General features: G+C 39.7%; 1 protein-coding gene across 3 annotated transcripts in view; it reads right to left on the reverse strand.

The window, feature by feature from the left end:
- The window catches only part of LOC121926855 (PTB-containing, cubilin and LRP1-interacting protein), a 145,397-nt gene that overhangs the window by 116,432 nt on the left and 9,913 nt on the right, over positions 1-19,052 (reverse strand). Inside the window, exon 1 of one of the 3 annotated variants that reach the window (XM_042460182.1) lies at positions 6,805-6,825. The exons of the other annotated variants lie outside the window; for them this stretch is intronic. The gene's annotated coding sequence lies outside the window, so the exon portion shown is untranslated. Of the gene's footprint in view, positions 1-6,804; positions 6,826-19,052 lie in introns of those variants that run through there. 3 annotated transcript variants of the gene reach the window in all.

Genomic DNA, 19,052 nt, shown 5'->3' on the forward strand with positions numbered 1-19,052 from the left:
AATACACATGCAAATCACACCTGCATTTCCAGGCTCACACAGTATATCTATATATCTATATCTATATCTATCTATCTATCTATATATATATACACACACCTAACTCCTTTCCAGGCAAGCATTCTCTGAAGATGCCAGCCACAGATGCTGGCAAAATATCAGGAAGAAACTCTTCTAGAACATGGCCACATAACCCAAAAAACCCACAAAAACTACTGACTCTCGTTGTCTATTAAACAATTATTATATATTATTATTTGAATTTAGCTGCAATGAACACCACTGCCATTCTTTAGTATTTTATGCACAAGGTGCTAAGGTCTTGAGTCAAGACTTTTCCTGGAACCTCTCCTTCTCTAGGCTTCCTCCCCTCACTCCCCCCCCCCCCCCGCCATTCTGTTATTTTTTTAACTCCTTAAGTGAGTCTAATGAAACACGCAGAGGGCTTTAGTATGGCCGGAGCTTGGTAAAAAGATAAAGCTAGAAACATTCATGCTCTTCTACACTTTTTATGTCTTTTTTTGAAATCTATACAGAAGTAGATCTTGATCCAGGGACAGATGTTTCTAGTTATCCCCTTATTACTGTACTTGTGGCAGATCAGTATCTACTACCCAGAATAAACCATTCATTATTAACATTTAACAAACAAGTAATTTGATGAGTGACTGAAGTGTCCTTCCTGCTGGGAGTGGAAAAAAAAGAGAGATGCAGATAAGTAACAAACTGAATTGAAGCGTCTATGAGATCCCATGCTTCTTTTGAAGAAGGCAATAATGCTCTTCTAAGGTAAACAGTGACAACAATTTTCTGTAAATCCCCCAGTCTGGCCCAGTACTAACATTCTGATCAACAAGTTAATTAATGATCAACTAACTAATTAAATATCCCAATTATTAGTGTTTATGGTAGTGAATTACTTTCCTGTATTAACTTCCACATTATTTAATTGATTTTCAAATTTAATGTTTCACTGCAGTGCTATAACTGCACGGTGCCACATTAACTGCCAGTTAATAAGCTATTTCAGCTAATGGATGAATTCCAGAAAGCAAATAATTGTTACTGTTGCTAAAGAAATGTGTTCTGCCTTTCAAGGAGGGCTATAGTGCTGTATAATTTAACTGGAAGATATTGTGCTACTGAAAATTTTATGAATATGAATGAGTATGTCTGAATAAGAAAATAAGAACTGTGCTAAATCAGACCATAACCCTATCTAGTCCAACTGTTTTTACACAATGACCAACCACATTCCTATGGAATCTTTGCCAGGAGGAAATGGATGCAATTGTACATTCCAGGGCATAATGAAGATGGTTTGGTCATCATTCAGCAACTGAGTAAAAGTGTTTACTTTGATTGGGATTAACAATTAGATTGAGACCAATGAAATTAAAAGGAATTCTGAAGGAGGGTAAGGAGACTGTGGAGAAGATAGATGAATTACGTTTTATCTGTTTTCACTGCTGAGGATGTAGGACATATTTCCACACCTGAACTGGAACTGAGGTGAACAATGGTGAGTATGGAAGATCTGTGTTACCAAATCCCCCCCCCCCCCCCCGACAAAAAAATAAAAATAAAAATCTATCACTAGTTCCAAACCCCACAGACAGATGACAGGCGGATAGATACCAAGAGTTCTTGAAAATCTCAAACGTTGAATTGTTGATTTTCTAACTGAAATGTCTATAAGCGTGTATATAGTGTCCAGTAGAGCACTGGCCAATGATCAGGGATATAAATATTACTGGGTGATTAGCATCTGTTCCAGGTAAATGGTGAAACATATTATTAAGACATAGGAGCGTTACAGACTGCCCCTTTGGGGCGGCCTGTAGGCACTCCTTTCCCCGCCAGATCGGGGCCTCAGCTGCCAGAGCGGCAGCCTCTGAGGCCCCAATCCGCCGCTTTCCAGGCCGCGAGGAAGCGGCAAAAGGACAAACGGTGGCGGCGGGAAGGAGGGGAAAAGGGCTAAAGGCTGCGCCAGTGATGCAAATCGCGGAAGGAGCTCCGTTTTGGAGCTCCTTCTAGCACCGCGGAAAGGGCGCTCTATGCACCCTTGTGCGGAGAGAAGATGTCATGTCCACGCCGCCCTGTTTGGAGGCGGCACATTCGTGACATCGTAATGGCGGCACCTAAGTGTATAGGGCACTGCCATTTTGTACATCCTGGGGACGTACTAGGGTTAGGTGCATGCGTAAGGCACGCATTTCCCTAACCCTAGTACGTACCCAGGACGCACTTTACGCCCATGCGGAAGGGGCCATAGATATTATCACAGTAGGCCAAGCCCCGCTGTAAAACAATCAGCATAGCTTCTGCAAAGCTAATTCCTGTCTCATTGGCCTTTTAGAGTTCTTTGAAAATATTGCTAAATACACAGATAAGAGTGATCCAGTAGACTAATTTGGATTTCCAAAAGACCTTTAATGAAGTTCCTCACTGAAATCTCTCAAGCAAATTTTACAATCATGTGACAAGGAAAGAAAGAATAAGACCTCTTATAGACTGAAAGTGTAAAAACTATTATAAAGTAATGCATTGTGTTGGGCTGAGAAGTTGTGGATTTAACTCTCCCATATAAGCCACGGATCTCAGTGTTTAGTCTTGAGAAAGCCTCAAATCCAGCCTCATAATGAAGTAGAAATAAAATAGGGATACACCCACATATTTTCCCCTAAGCTCAGTGGAGATAGGGCTACAAAACATTATTTTTAAAAAAACCAATGAAATAAGTTTTCTCACTGAGCAAGTTTTATCTGTTCTACAATTTATGATTCACAATGTTTCATGCTTTGCAATTTCTTGAAATTCCTGTTTTGTACAAACACTGCATAGTAAAGAGATATGTGCTTCACCTTGAGTCACAACACGGGTGGCCAAAAGCTGCAGCTGAAACTTTTTTAGTTCAGATCTTATACAATCCTGTAACTACTATGTCTTAAGCCAAGTAGGGATGGGTTGTGTGATTCTTTTTGAAGCATTTCTGTGCCTTTACCTCCTGTCTATATGATAACAATTTCTCAGCACTGCATCTATACTGAAGCTGTAGTGGTGAAGAAGATTTGCAGGCAGCTTGATACTTAGGGCTTTACCTCACAAGCGCCGTTATTCACGTATTGCACTAGTCAATGAAACCGGAATTATACCTTTTTGTATTCATTGCATTCCCGCAGTCTTTGGAACTGAGCAACTGCCACCATCACACTCTCTTCCTCACTCCCTTTTAGCCCCATCTACCTGCCCTATGCCCTACCCAGCATACCTTTTGGTTTTTATTATTTTTATTTTCACTTTGGAAGGGGCCACTTTGGGACTCTGCTACTGCAATTTAAGTTTTTTTTAAAAAAAAATGAGAAAAAATAAAGGTACTCAGGCTGTTTGGGAATAGAGTGAAGGGGGACAGAGGGAGAGGATGGAACACTAACATCACATGGCTACCAATAACACAACTACCCCAGCAGTGACGTTCACACCTAGTGGGAACTAGTGGGGATTATGAGCTCATTGACAGGTTTCCATCAATGAAAAGGGGCACCCTAACTGAGCTTTGGGGGATGTTAGCAGCTACAGGTCACATGTGACGATGTGCAAATAGGTATTGCCAAAACTGCTTTCACATATAATTGCAGTTTAAAAGCCATGTATGGACTTATGCCTCTTCTGTATACCGGGGAGGGGGGGGGGGGGGTCAAGACATCTAAACAGTCACCATTCTACTACACAGCCTTATAATTTCAAGTTTCCAGGTTCAAGTCACAGTACTGTGGTTAGCTATACAGGCAGAAACAACCTGGACTCAACTTATCTCAAGGAATGCATTCTTCTTATTAATCATCTTGATTGTCAAGCTCTTCTGGGCCTTGCTTTAGTGATGCAAAGGCTGGGGGAGTAGAAAATATTCAGAAAAAAAGTTCTCCAAACTTTGCAGGGGGGTGTCTGTTCATCCCCCCCAAAAAAACTTTCATATCTGTGTTTAAATCTTGCATCACTCTCATAACAGCAGCACTCACCTCCTAATTTCTCTTTTTCATTGTTAACTGCAAATGAAGGCAATATAGCTATTAAAATGTATTTACCAAGCCCCTTTTTATTTTAATTTTGGTCAAGGGAATTTTAACTTCAGAAGATAGGAGCAGAGAAATTTTCATGAGCAATTTTTCTGAAATATACCACAATAAGTCCTTGGTATCTGCTGAGGTTTCATTCCAGGACCCCCCGTGAATATCAAAATCTGTGGATTATCAGTTCCCATTAAATACAGTGGCATAGTAAAATGGTGTCCCTTATATAAAATGGCAAAACAAAGGCTTGCTTTTTAGAATTTAGATTTATTTATTTATTTATTAGTATTTTCAAGCCATGGATGGTTGAATCCACAGATAAATAATCTGTGGATACGGAGGGCTGACTGTATCTGTACTTTTCTTACAAACTACTGTATAGCCATCCTTTGTGAAAAGAAAGAGTTATGCTCTGCACTCTAAGCAACCTTTTTTAATTATTTAATGCAATAAATAACTTGATGTTTGTATAAACTTCAAAATAAAACCAAATACTGGATTTATTGCAGTGAGGTTCATTTTATGCTACAATAACCAATATTAGCATCTGAACTATGCATATATATGAGGCCACTGTTTATCCCCAGTGACCACAACCACAATCATAACTCAGTTGATAACATTTTAATTCAGCTAGTAATTGCCTCTGAAACCCTACTTTCATTCAGCATTAGCTATTCCAATGCCAAACCACAGTCGCTCTGTTTATCTTGGAAAGATTCACATATGCCAAAAGCCTCAAACCATAACAGAAACAAAAGGTCAGTCAGTTACTCTACAAAAAAACAAAATAAACTTAAAATCAAACAGCATTAGACATTTCCATGACTAGGTTTGTTTATTGTAGAAATCCTTTTATGCATACACACATGCCAGTACATCCACTTAAACAAGAGCTTAATATTAATAAAGCAAATTTTATATTTAATAATACAGCTTGCCAAATTTCTACCTAAGACCATTAAACTTGATGAAGTTTGATAGCCAACACCATGCAGTCTGACAATCCAACTTTCTGCAGATAAACATTTTGAATCTACATGCTTTGAAAACAGAATATAAGCAATATGTAAAAATAAGAAATACTGAGGAAATATACAGCCTTATCGTATGCATACATATTTAACAAGTTTCACTCTATTCAGTGAGATCAACTCCCAAGTACCTATTGTACAGAAGAGCTGGAAAACCTGTGGTTCTCAATATGTTATTGGACCAGTTCCCATAAACCCCAGGTACCCTGGGATGATGAAAGTAGCATTTCATGAACAGCTGGAGAACCACAGGTTCCTAACCACTAATTTGGACATCCAAAGGGCTTCTGACAGAGTCCCTCACCAAAGTCTTTCAAGCAAACATTACAATCCTGTGACAAGAAAAGAAAGAATAAGTCCTATTATAGACTGAAAGTGTATAAAACAGAAGACTAAGCATATTTCCAAATTTCAAGGAAAACTAAAAGCCCTTGTTCCAGGTATTTGTTTTTTTTAAAAAAGATAATTCAGTTATAAAGAAATAACCCATATTTTCTTTACAAGTCAGTGTTTTAATATTTCAAAATCACAGCTGGTTTTTTAAAATTGTTTCTCTAAAGAAACAACAACTCACCCACCTCCCAATGATCCACCTCTGAAGCTCACTAAAGAGGTATACAGCCAGGCCTCCGCATCTGCAGCTTTGACTTTTAGAGGTTTAATTATTCACAAATTTGATTAATATGTTCTCTCTAGGAAACTCTAGGTCCTCTGGTACAATTTTAGATTGTAAGCCTGAGGGCAGGGAACTGTCTGATTAAAAATAATTGTAAGCCGCCCTGAGAGCCATTAGGGCTGAAGGGCGGGATATAAATACCTAAATAAATAAATAAATAAACTCTGCCAGGAGGTAACCATAGAGTCACACTGGACAACTGAGAGCTTCATATAGAAAACAATTCTCTAGGCATTTGTAGGCCCTCCATCATGTTTCTCTGGTCAATCTCTGGCAGATGTTGACCACAGAGTTGCACTGGAGGACCAAGAGATTCCTAGAGAGATGTTCCCTGAGATTAAAAAAAAAGTGATTTTTAAAAAAATTTCAGTTTTCCCACTTTCATGGTGGTGCTGTGCCCCTGACCCCAATAAATGTGGAGTGCCCATGTAAACAGAAGCTGAAAAGTATTAGGATCCACAAGAAAAAGAAGACTTCTTTCTTCTATTACCTGTGGACACTAAAAAGTACTGTATACCTGCTGCCCCTCCCCTTTGGAATAAGCTCCCTGCAGAGCTTCGCTCCGCCGCCTCATTAGCTGTTTTTAAAAAACAGTTGAAAACATACCTATTCCGGCTGGCCTTCCCACCTTAATTTGTCCATTTATTTTCCTGCCCCCTTTCCCCTCTTTTCTCTTTTGACCCTGGATTGATGTTTAATTTTCATTTTTTTCTGCCCCTGCCATGTGTATTTTTCTATTTTATTGTTTTCCTGTTCCTGTCTTGTAGTAATGTTTTTAACTGATTATTGGATTTTAACTTTGTATTGTAATGTTTTTTAAATTTTGTAAGCCGCCCTGATCATATCCATGGAAGGGCGGGATATAAATAAAATTTATTATTATTATTATTATTATTATTATTATTATTATTACCTGCTTAATAGAATATACCAATTTGGTATTGGAATCAACAAGAATCTTGCAATATATGCAAAGTTTTGAAATTCAGAAAATGACCGCCAATATTCTACATCAGCTACTTACTATGCATAATTAAGTAAAGTCTCCTGTCCTGACTCCCAAAACCAGTCATTGGATCAGGCGGAGATGCATTCAGCTTTCGCTCCTGGTGCAAGGATGACATTTCTTCTTCCCTCCAGCCAGTGAGTAAGGCTGCTACAAAGACATGCAACAGCAGTCCTGCTTCTAATGACAGCAGCCTCACTTACTAGTGGAAGAGGATGGAAATATTATTTTCCTTGAAACTAAAAGCCTTGGGGGTTGTTCCCACTATGGTTTAAACCGGATTGTGATCTAGTTTAAACCTCCATAGTTCCCCCTTAACTCAAATCCCTCAAGCGATTCAGAAAGGGGGGGCATGGTTTTTAGCCATCTTTACCCATTTAACCCACATCAAAAAGACAATGGTAAAATAGTATGTTTTTTGGGCTGAACTGATTTATTTGGAAATAAATCTTTTCAGCCTAAGTGGGAACCAGGCAGAATCTAATTGGATTCGAATCCGCTCTGGTTCCCACTGGCAGCAGCTCTCCCAGCCTGCTTCTCTCCTTCCACCCCGGCATGCCTCAGTCATCCCGGCTTGCCTCTCTCCTGCAGCCCCAGCCTCCATCCCCAGTATGGCCAGGAGGACAGAGGTAGACATGGTGGGGAAACCACAGCTGTTGCTTCCTGCACTGATTCTTGAAACCGGTGCAAACATAGTGAGAACCACTGTGTTTACTGAACCTGTCTCAGGAATCGGTGGAGGAAGCGAATCAAGACGTAAGTGCAAATGAGGTTTTCCTTCACCTTATCTAGTTACTAGCTCTTAAGGTAGGCTGGGATGTCAATTACATAAGTTTACAGTAAGACTACATAGACTTATTAAATGTAGAACAGTTATGGATTTGTAGCTCTAGGTTGCAAATCCATAGCTATAATGCTAAATGCCAGCCAAAATAAATAAACCTATCTAGCCATTTTCTTCTTATAAATCAAATAGTGGTTTTTTATTTGTACATTTTCCGCATTCATAGGGATCCTGTATCTCTAATCTCAGGGAATGTGGAGGGTCCACTGTAAATAGGAACTGAAAAACACATAGTAGGATCCACAGGGGAAAGAAGACTTGTTTCTTCTGTTTCCTGTGGACACTACAAAAGGTATACCTGCTTGATAGAATATACTATTTTTTTGTTTAGGTACTGGAATCAACAAGAATATTGCAATACATGCAGAATTATGAAATTATACACACTCTGTAATTACAAAATAAAATAATAACAAAAAACAAAAGGAAAGTAATTCACAGTGAGAATCCTCAGGCATCCATACTCTTTATAATCTTTATATTTAATTCCATCCACTTTCCACAGCAAACCTACAAAAAGCAAGGGAACAGGGAAGACCACTGGTTGCAACTCGATTTCAGCTACTTGCTGAGCCAAAAGCTAGAGGCGTGAGGAAGACTTATAAGCCATTCTATCTGGTCCACCCCATACAAATTACTACCTCCTCCTTGAAGACTGTGAATACTTTAAAGTACCAGTCGCCATGACCTGATGGTAATTGATTATTTTCCATTTCTATGGTATCTTTTCTGATGTGCTCCCTATAAAACTAGAAAGGGAGAATGTTGTAGGAAATATACTTTACTCCTAAGGCAGCTCAGGCTGAAGGGAACTTGCCTGATAGGAAATCAGTTAGGATTCCACAGATTCCTGAACACCAGAATTAAAATGAGCCCGCCCCCCCCCCCCCCAATATAGTACTGCAGCACCCCTAGACTTTGCCAGCTCTGGGGATCTTTAGACCGGCCATTAAGGCCAGCCTGGGAGTGGAGTTGGAGCATTGTATCCACACGACACATTGTCCCCAGGGCACCATGACACCGCATACCGCTCCACACAGCGTGCAGAGTTACAGCGCTCCTCCAATGCTGCATCGTGGCTATTGTGCCCTTTCCAAGGCGCAAAAAGGAGCCGCTTTTTGCAGCTCCTTTTCAAGCCCTAGAAAGGCTGGATTGGGACCATGGCATGCGGTTGCTGACCTGATCTGGCTGAAGAAGGGGTGGCTAGAGGCTTCGGGGCTGTTTATACAGGCCCTCTGTCTTCAGATTCCAACTGAATGGCCCCAATGTTAATAATAATAATAATAATAATAATAATAATAATAATAATAATAATTTATATCCCGCCTCTCTACACAATGCAATCGGGGCAGCTTACAAAGTTAAAATATACAGTCCCAACCCCAACCCACCCCCCCTTAAAATACAATTAAACAATGTGAAATTTAAAACATACTTTAAAAACAATTCAATAAACTGTGGTGAAGTCAGAGGTCGGCATCTGATTTCCTTCTGATGGCCAGGGGACTATTCAGGAAAGGCCTGCCGAAAGAGATCCGTCTTTATAGCTTTTTTAAAGCTATTTAGGGTGGTAATATGACGGATCTGGTCTGTCAGGCCATTCCACAGTCTGGGAGCAACAGCTGAGAAGGTCCTCTGGGAGGTCGCAGACAGCCTTGTTTTACAAGGCTGTAACAGATTTTTCCCTGAGGATCTAAGTGTGCGGGGAGAATTATATGGAAGGAGGCGGTCCCGAAGATAGGTTTGACCCAAGCCATTTAGGGCTTTAAAGGTAATAACCAACACCTTGTACTGGGCCTGGAAACTGATGGGCAGCCAGTGCAGTAATCTGAAGATCGGTGTTATATGGTCTCTTCTGGATGTACCAGAGACCAGTCTGGCTGCCATGTTCTGAACTAATCGAAGTTTCCGGACCAAGCACGAGGGTAGCCCCGTGTAGAGTGCATTGCAGAAATCAAGGCGTGAGGTTACCAGTGCATGTACTACAGTCTCAAGGTCCCTGACTTCCAGAAAAAGGCGCAGCTGGTGTATCAGCCGGAGCTGATAATAGGCACTCCTGACCGTCGCATTCACCTGATTTGTCATGCGAAGCAACGAATCTAGGAGCACCTCCAGACTGCGAACACAGTCCTTTGTTGATCTGAAAGGCATATGTTTCAATACTTATATGCAGCTGGCTATCTTTGAATAGACATTCCCTGCTGCACACAGACAGTTCCAAATGACTCAACTTACATTCATCAGGTAAACTGGCTAATTTCAAAGAATCTGCCATCCATCATCTGCAATTGGTGTTCTATCAACAAAACATACCAAAATCCCTCACACATATGCCTTTCCTGCCAAACCAAAACCACATATGAAGAAGAAATTTATTATAAAAAATGTAACAGATTTAGATCATGAATTCCAAGGTCACACATAACGTTGAATTTAAAAAATAACAATATTTCACTTTGAGACCTTCTCTGCAAAAAGTCATCGAGGTCTCTATAATTTAAGAAATATCATACCTGTCATGAAACTGTGGTAAGCGTTACCCATGGCCTGCTTCTGCTTTCAGTAGAGCTCAAATATGTATTTTTAAGGAGTAGAACAAATGAAAATTGGAATATGAATATAAGTACATTCTGGGCATAACTATTTTCTAAGCAAAGGATAAAATAGTAGCAAATATGTTTCCTAGCTTCCCTATAAAAATCAGATACCACAGAAAAAACATTTAAAAAATCTTAAGCCTCTGTGTACAGATGTATAAATTAAACACTGGATATATTTGTGTTTTTAAGATTACAAATCATGACAATGTTCATCTTTCTAAAGAGTTTTATACTGCTTTATAAAGATGGATCTCTGAGAATAAAATAAGGGTTTTAAGAGTTTCTTAACCTTTTCTCCTTTGATCACACATAAAAGATGAGAGAGATGTAACCTACTGCCAAGCCTATACTGCCAAGCCACAATTACCCATTTAGAACACTTCAAATTATTTTCAGATACATTGAAAGAAAGCTGAAAAGTGCTAATTGAACTGTATATGACACCTAGAGAAAAAGCCTGCAAATGGCCCACAGGAGACATGACCCATTACCAACTTTAAGGAATCCATGCCAAATAGTTTAAGAATAAGACCAAAGTTGGTCACACAACATAAAGATAAATAACTTACATCTCTTGGCAATATGAGCACTACATGTTTTTGAAATGCAGCTACCATCATCACTACTGGCTATGCAGGTTAAAAGTGCTGGGCGCTGCACTCCAACATCACATAAAACACCACAAGTTGTTAGTTCTTTTCCAAACTATAGGCTTTGTTCAGCCTTAATGGTTGTCTAATGTAAGGTATTTCTAATTTCAGTATATTTACAGCTCTCTGAAGACAGTGCAGTGTTCAACTCATTTTCAGTATTGTTCACATCAAAGCCATCTTTCTAATACTCAAGGCTAAATAAAGGATGCTATTCAAATTTATCTGAATCTTTCAAGTTTGAATCCTTCTTACAGATTTCCTACCCAGTATTAGCTCAAATATTAAAAGCATGATAGAAAATCAAGTAGTCAAATAGGAAGGATCGACCCAGTTTCCCTCCATCACATTCTGATTTTGAGAGTTGTTTTAAAAATAAATCTTTGTTTTCTAGCATTAAAGGCAGAAAGTAATATAAACAAAATTAATGTATTAACTCTTTTTGGGGCAAAATTTAGAAAGAAGTAAAAATAACAACAAAAATAGCCCTGAAAGAGAGACTAAGGAGAAAAGATTATACCTCCCCACTCCACAGAATAACCTGAGATGGAAAAAATTACAGAATTCAAAGAAAACTTCATTGCATGATGTTGGAACAAGTGTTTGGCTGCTGTAATGGACTGAATGAGGGCAAACAAATTGAAGCTTAATCCAGACAAGACAGAGGTGCTCCTGCTTAGTTGAAAGACAGATACAGGAATAGAGGTGTTAGATGGGGTCACACTCCCTCTGAAAACACAGGTTTATAGTTTGGGGGTACTTCTGGATTCAGCACTGATCCTGGAAGCCCAGATATCAGTAGTGACCAGGAGTGCTTTTGCACAGCTAAAACTGGTGCACCAACTGCATCCATTCCCGGAGGAGTCAGATCTGGCCATGGTGGTACCTGCCTTGATTACATCCCATCTGGATTACTGTAATGCACTCTATGTGCAGCTGCCTTTGAAAACTGCTCAGAAATGTCAGCTGGTCCAAAGAGCTGCAGCCAGACTGTTAACTACAGGGAGCATCCCTTGTTGCAACAGCTCCATTAGCTGTCAGTCCATTTCCGGGCACAATTCAAATTTGACCTATAAAGTCCTATATGGCTTGGGTCCAGGCTATTTGAAGGATCGTATTTCCCTGCACAAACCCATCAGAGTATTGAGATCATCTGGAGAAGCCCGTCTCTCTGCCCCACCACCCTCTCAGGCATGTTTGGTGGGAACAAGAGAGCGGGCCTTCTCAGTGGCTGCCCCCAAGCTTTGGAATTCTCTCCTTACGGAGGCCAGGATGACTCCATCCCTTCTCTCCTTTTGGTGGCAGGTAAAGACGTTCTTGTGTTGGCAGGCCTTTGCAAATCAATAAGGTCAGGGAATGTTGCGCTATTTAAATTTTAAGTTTTATCCTGTAACATTTGATTTTAACTTATAACTGTTTTAACTTTTTAAATGTTTAATTGTTTTTTAAATTTTATAGTTATAAATTTTAATGCTGTCCGGTTTTTAAATTGGATTGTTTTTTAAAAAATGTTTTAAATCTGCTTTTCGCCGCCTTGAGTCCCTATATTGGGAGAAAGGCAGGATATAAGAAAATAAAATAGTAACAACAATAAAATAATAGTAAGAGTTTGTTGTGTATCCTGTACAAGACGAAAATGACTACTCTTTTGGAATGGGAGATAGTTGTCGACTTTACAAGCTGCATCTCATAAGCATCAAGACAGCCTGGAAATCAACATTCTGCCTTTATTATGGCAACACAAGAGCCTTTTTGCAGTCAATATGACCTAGAACTTTTTCTTCTCATTTTTACCAAGTACTAATACAAGTCTAATAATATACCTGGGTTTCAAAATATTTCCCTTGATACAAATAGATGAAAGGGCATGGGGAAAATATGAAACACAGGGCCCAATCCTAAGGGTATTCCCATATAAATGTGCAAAAGATTGGCATCAAAGATAATAAATTCTTCTGGACTTTAATTAGCTGATACTGAGGAAACTATAAAGTTCAGTCATTAGATGAACTGTTAACTTTGTAAGACTGTACACTGTAAATGAATGCCTAAGATTAAGTTTCCGAAAAAGCCTTTCTCACAAAGGACTCACTGACTTTCATTTTCTTTGGTCAAACAGTACTTCCCCAAATGTGCTCTTCTAGAGCATCTCATTTCCTACAAAGTATGACAGACTTAGAAAGGGGGAACTGCCCTAACCTAACTGGTACCAGATGAGTGCTTTGAAATCCAGGCCTTTGTTTTCACTTTTCTGATCCCAAACTAACTCAAACAGAGGCAGCTCTCTGCAAAGCGGAAAGTCAATTATAAAACAACAACAACAATGGCTTTTAAGCAAAGTCCTCAAAACTTAACTGGCTGTGGCAAAAGCTAGCCAAAGGTTGTAGACGCTTGAGAGGAAATCAAGAGGTATAAAGCCCTTGCTGACTTAGCATCTCAAAGCATCAAGTAAACATTTAAGTATAGAGTTAGTTAAGTACCTGTGTGCATTTTGAAACACAGCAATCTGTCTGCCAACATGGGATCTCAACTTTCCAAGTAAACATGCTAAATGAACAAAAAATCTTTATAAAGGTAGAAATCCAGCATGGGTATGGGAATTACCAGTGTATTACAACAAGTGTCACATCTACAATTATCTACTAAAAGATAACAATTATCTTATGACTCTCAGGGAAAAACAGGTTCCCTTGAGAAAAAAGAGAGTGTGACAGTACTGTGCAAAACCAGGATGACAGCTTCTTTACATGGAGACTGAGGGTTCTAGAGAATGTCGCTATGGTCACCTTAGTGGATGATCTTCTCCTGAGCAATGAGGGTATCATTCCAGGGAAGAGAGAAATTACACTAATATCTCAGGCCAGGGCTATATCTTTAGTATTCTGGTGCGTTTGAAATAGATCTAGAATCACTTGTACCATCCAAGACTGTCTGGAGTTGTGATGCAACTGCCCATTTAATCACATTGCCCAGAAAAGGAAGATTTGATACTGGTATATAGTTGTTAAAGTCAGGATATCCAGGGATGAAATGGTTCCAGCACTGCTTCTTTTAAACATGATGAAAAACATCCTTCCCTGAGATATGTGATAATAATATATTGTAATTTATATCTAACTGCACCTCCTACCTGAACAGCCAGCTAAGAAGGACAGGGATTGAGAGCACATCTTCCTTACTTGCCCTAGCAGCTTGTCCAGATCTCACAAACTGAAAATGATCAGTATAATCCTACTCATAAGAGTCACTGGTCACCTTGTTGTAGACTTCTGCCATAATGACAGCCTCTAAATCAGCTCTTATCCAATAAATTTCATCTGGAAAGTGATTATTACAGCATCACAGTGAACTGCCGAAGGCTCTAGAATTGGATTCAGGGGGAGGGTGTCTGACTTAAACCTTTCACCACCCTGAACAATTCAGCTAGACATGAGTTTGCAAATGCAGCACATACATGTATTGCCATTTTACAGGAACAAATATATTCTCAATATTGTGTCTTGTCAGTAATAAGTCGAGTTTTCTGACAGCTACACTCCAGTCATGCTTAGTTTCAGGCCCTCTGTATTCCAAGGAGCCCCAATTAGTAATGGGTCAGCGAGGACATTTGGGAAAGGTCATGTCAGTAGTCAGGTCTTGATTCCATTTATTGAGCAGGGCTTCAACAGGACTGTTGGTGGTTAACAGCCATAAAACTGTCCAAAGCTTTCCAAAATCCTGAAGGATACATTGACCTTCAAGGGGTTGTTGTTGTTGTTGCTCCTATCTGCCTTCCAGGTGACCTCAACCAACAGTGACCCTGTGGATAAGACATCTCCAATCTCCCCTATGCTCCACTGCTCTTCTTAGGTCCTGCATATTCAGTCCTGTGACCTCCCTGATTGAATCTAGCCATCTCCCTCCCATTATTCTCTTTCTAACGAATCATGCCTTCTCATGAAGTTTCATCATCTTGACATCCAGGAAGAGTTCAGGCTTGATCTGTTTTAGGATCTACTGCTGTCTGTCTTTTTGGATATCCACTGTATTCTCAGCACTCTTCTCCAGCTCCACAGCTCAAATGAGTTTATACTCTTCCTATCCACTCTGTTCACTGTCCAGCTTTCACATCCATACATGGAGGTGGGGAATATAATGGCCTGCATGATTCTAAATTGGGTGCTCAGTTGTATATCTTTACACTTTAAGATTTTGTCAAGTTAACTTGACAAAATACTTATTTTCCACCATAATTTGCAAATAAATTCTTTCCAAATCAAGATAAAGTGATTGTCTGGATTTGTTTTCTCATTTTGTCTCTCATAGTTGAGGTCTACCTATGATGTCAATTACAGGCCCCTCTCATCTTTTTAAGTGGGAGAACGTGCACAATTGGTGGCTGACTAAATACTTTTTTGCCCCACTGTACATCCAGTGTGGTTCAGCTTTCTAATAGGTAATCTGGCCATGTTAAGATGATCTTTACAGAGCACAGCTGCTCCATCCCCCTCCCCACTTTCCTTCACCTGCTCACTAACACAGTACACTGCTGGGAGAGCCTGTGCCCATGTTGGATCACTATCCTCTCCTAAGTTTCTACACAGCATGCCAGGTCAGCCTCCTCATCAGTAAAGAGATCATAGATTGTATGCACTTTATTTTTATATATAGCACTGTGATTCTGCTTGAACTGTCATGGTTTCATTCAGGTAGAATCCTGGGATTTGTAGTGTGGCTAGGCACAAGAGCTCCCTAGTTGAGAATTCTACAAATACCTCCCTAAACTGCAAATCCCAGGATTCTATAAGATGGAACCATGTCAGTTAAAGTGGAACCATAGCGCTACGACTGCATAGTGTGAAAGAGCCCTGGGTTAGAGGAGGCAACTGCACAGGAATGAAATCCTGTAATTATCAACTTTAACTGTCTTCTGGGAAACTGGGATGGATTCAAAGGGCCGTGATAGCACCAGAACACAAATGAAAATTAAAGTTAAGATTATGACTTCATTTTTTGACATGTTTGTGTACTCTAACAAGTGCACTCTGCTTGTTTCTATTACTTCAAACTGCCTGACAAAACAGAAGAAATTATCACAATGTTCTCCATATCATGCAATTAAGGTCTGATAAAGTGCCCACTCATCCATGAATATGTATAAGTCAGATCTCCTCTATCTGAAGTAGGGAAGCCTTGGGCCCAGACCACAGTATTTTCTTGAGAGGACATCTTGCTTGAGAGACTACTGTGCGAGAGTTTTATGCTAAGAGAAATAGCATTAAAAGCTTACATTTACCCCCATTCTTTAAAATAAACAGATAAAGTAGGAATATTGGGGAAAGAACACTCAGCTTTCTTGCCTCCCATTATGAAGACAGCTAAAGGATCTTGATAACAAAAGCAGTTAAATTAAGTGGCAAATGGGGTTGTTTTTTTTTTAAAGAATACAGTCTGTACACACGTCAAGCTTGGATAAAATAGAACATGCATTGTTTTTTGCATAGAGAATGACTGAAATCAATTTTATATGCACCTATGACAGCCTTCTGAAAGGTGTAATATTTGTACATATACCCTGGATGAAAAAAATCCAAAAATCAGTATGCAGTTCATCACAGTCAAATGACAGTTTTGCCACAGCTGAGCAGATCTGATAACTAACTCTAGAATAATCCTCTTGAAGCCAGTTAGAGTGTCCGCCAGTAAATAATTAGAGGGCTTGCATGATACATGTCCCATTTTACCTGAGATTAGTAATGTAGCTTATTTATAAGCAAATGCAATGCCAAGGAAATAACAACATAAATAGCCTAAGACAGAGCTTACTAAGAGGCAAAAAGTTAATTCCTAGAAACAAAAATGGCATTTTTGGCAAGTATGTCAACATTTCAACACTAAGCTGCCACAGCTGATGCAAGTGCAACATCTGTTAGCTTTGATGCAGAACCATCTGTTTCAAAAACCATGAAAATGAATGTAAATGATTCATTTTCATCTAACTCTATAATATTGTTTATTGTAATCTATTTTAGCACATCATTGTACTATAATGTAGCTTTATCCAATAATTCTAATACAGTTTCTGTGCATGGTATTTTGCGCAGAAACTTTGGCTAGCACCCTGTACAGAAGTCATGTCTTCATAAGTGGACTTACATATGCAGAAATAAGAAATGGGCAGTTTTGTAACATCCGTATCCAGCAGAGAGAGCTATTATGTTATTATGTAGCAGAACTGGCAAAGTAGCTGTTGCACAATGCAACCAATGCATAATGAGACTGATGAACAATAGGAATGATGCATATTGGGCACCAATGTGCATTGAACACTCCTGTCAGTGTGTTGATACGCATCTTCGCAATTCACTAACAGGATTCCGGCATTTGTAACTAATTTTAAATGAAGGGATTAAGTAACCACAAGCCCTCCTGAGTTCAGTACCATGCGGGCACTGGATTGCCACTTCTTATTCTCTGATGTCGATAGTCATCACAACAGTTGTAACAAGCATGTGAATTATACAGAGCAACTAGCTGTTATCTGTCAAACCTTTGGCACAGACAGGGTTGCACATACATATACTGTATTGAGGTTTCAGAACCAAAGGAATCAGTAAGAATAATTTAAAATACATAATAATGCATTTTATAATAAAACATTTTTGTCTTAGAATTGTGTAAACTTACAGTAATCTCAACTGAACCAACCAAATTAAATCAGGACTGCCAAAGGTAAATGATATTAAAGCAGAAATTACATAACAGTTATCTCAGAACAGTGTAGTCACTTGAACATTAGCAAGATTACGGTTTCCTGCATGGCAGGGGGTTGGACTGGATGGCCCTTGCGGTCTCTTCCAACTCTACGATTCTATGGTTCTAAGATATGTCTACACTAGAACTTTACTGCTTTGGTATAACTGGCAGTGTTTGCATCTTATTATTTCACTGCCTGATGTTCCACAGCAACATTTATCTGGTGTTTCAGCCACAAGAAAGAAAACTGTGTCTTGACTAACATTCCTGCCTACCTACCACCACCATCACCTAATATCATATCACACTCTGTAGTGTTGCCTAGCTAAGAGAAAACACAACTTTCAAAGGAGAAAATGTATGGGAATTGTTGTTGCTGTTAATGATAATAATAATAGATTTTATTTATATACCGCCCAATCACTGGGAATCCGAGCGGTTTACAATAGAGGGGATAATAGACAGTTCCCTGCCCACAGGCTTACAATCTAAAAGACACGACACAAAAAGAGAAGGGAATGGTGAGGGGGGGAGGGAATCAGGTCCAGCATTCTTCTCTCCCTCTGAGGCCTGGACCAAGGCAGATGGACCCGAGGGAGGGCTCTTCTTCTTCAGGCTAGCCCCTGATGGAACTGGGCCAGCCTTCTCTCTCCCTCAGAGGCCGAAAGATGACACGTTAGGGAGGGAGGAGCCTCCTTCTTCAGGCTAGCCCCGATGGAACTGGGCCAGCCTTCTCTCTCCCTCAGAGGCCAAAAGATGACAGTTAGGGAGGGAGTTGTGTGCCTCCAAGGTGTTTCCAACGTATGGCAATCCGAAAGAAATCTTATCTCACCTTTTTCCCAGTTTGGGACTCAAAGTGGCTTACAAAAAGTTAAAAAATACAAGATACAAGTGTTAAAGCAAAATACAAATGTTAAAGCAAGATTAAACAATCAAAAAAATTAAAACCAGATTAAAACATATATTGTTAGATGCAAAATGGTCCAAAATACACTGCAGAAATAATCCAGTTTGAAACCGCTTTAACTGTCCTAGCTCAATGATAGGGAATTCTGGGAACTGTAATTTTGTGAGACATTTGGTCTTTTCTGTCAGAGTTCTCTGGTGCCACAATAAACTACAATTCCCAGGATTTTCTAGCACTGAGCCAGGGTAGTTAAAGCAGTCTCAAACTGGATTATTTCTGCAGTGTGTTTTGGACCACAGACACACCAGCACAATGATATGCAGGATGCAGTGCATTGTTTAGGAGATTAGCTTTATATAGTCATTCATCAAATGCCTTTTGAAACAGAAAAGTCTTTATTTGTCTCTGAAAAGAAAGCAGGGAGGCCAGACTAACCTCCCTGGGAAGAGAGTTCCAGAGCCTGGGGGGCAGCCACTGAGAAGGCCTTCTCCCATGCTCCCACCAGATGTACCTGTGAGGACAGTGGGACA

The sequence above is a fragment of the Sceloporus undulatus genome, chromosome 3 (genome assembly GCF_019175285.1).
Source record: "Sceloporus undulatus isolate JIND9_A2432 ecotype Alabama chromosome 3, SceUnd_v1.1, whole genome shotgun sequence".
Taxonomy (NCBI): domain Eukaryota; kingdom Metazoa; phylum Chordata; class Lepidosauria; order Squamata; family Phrynosomatidae; genus Sceloporus; species Sceloporus undulatus.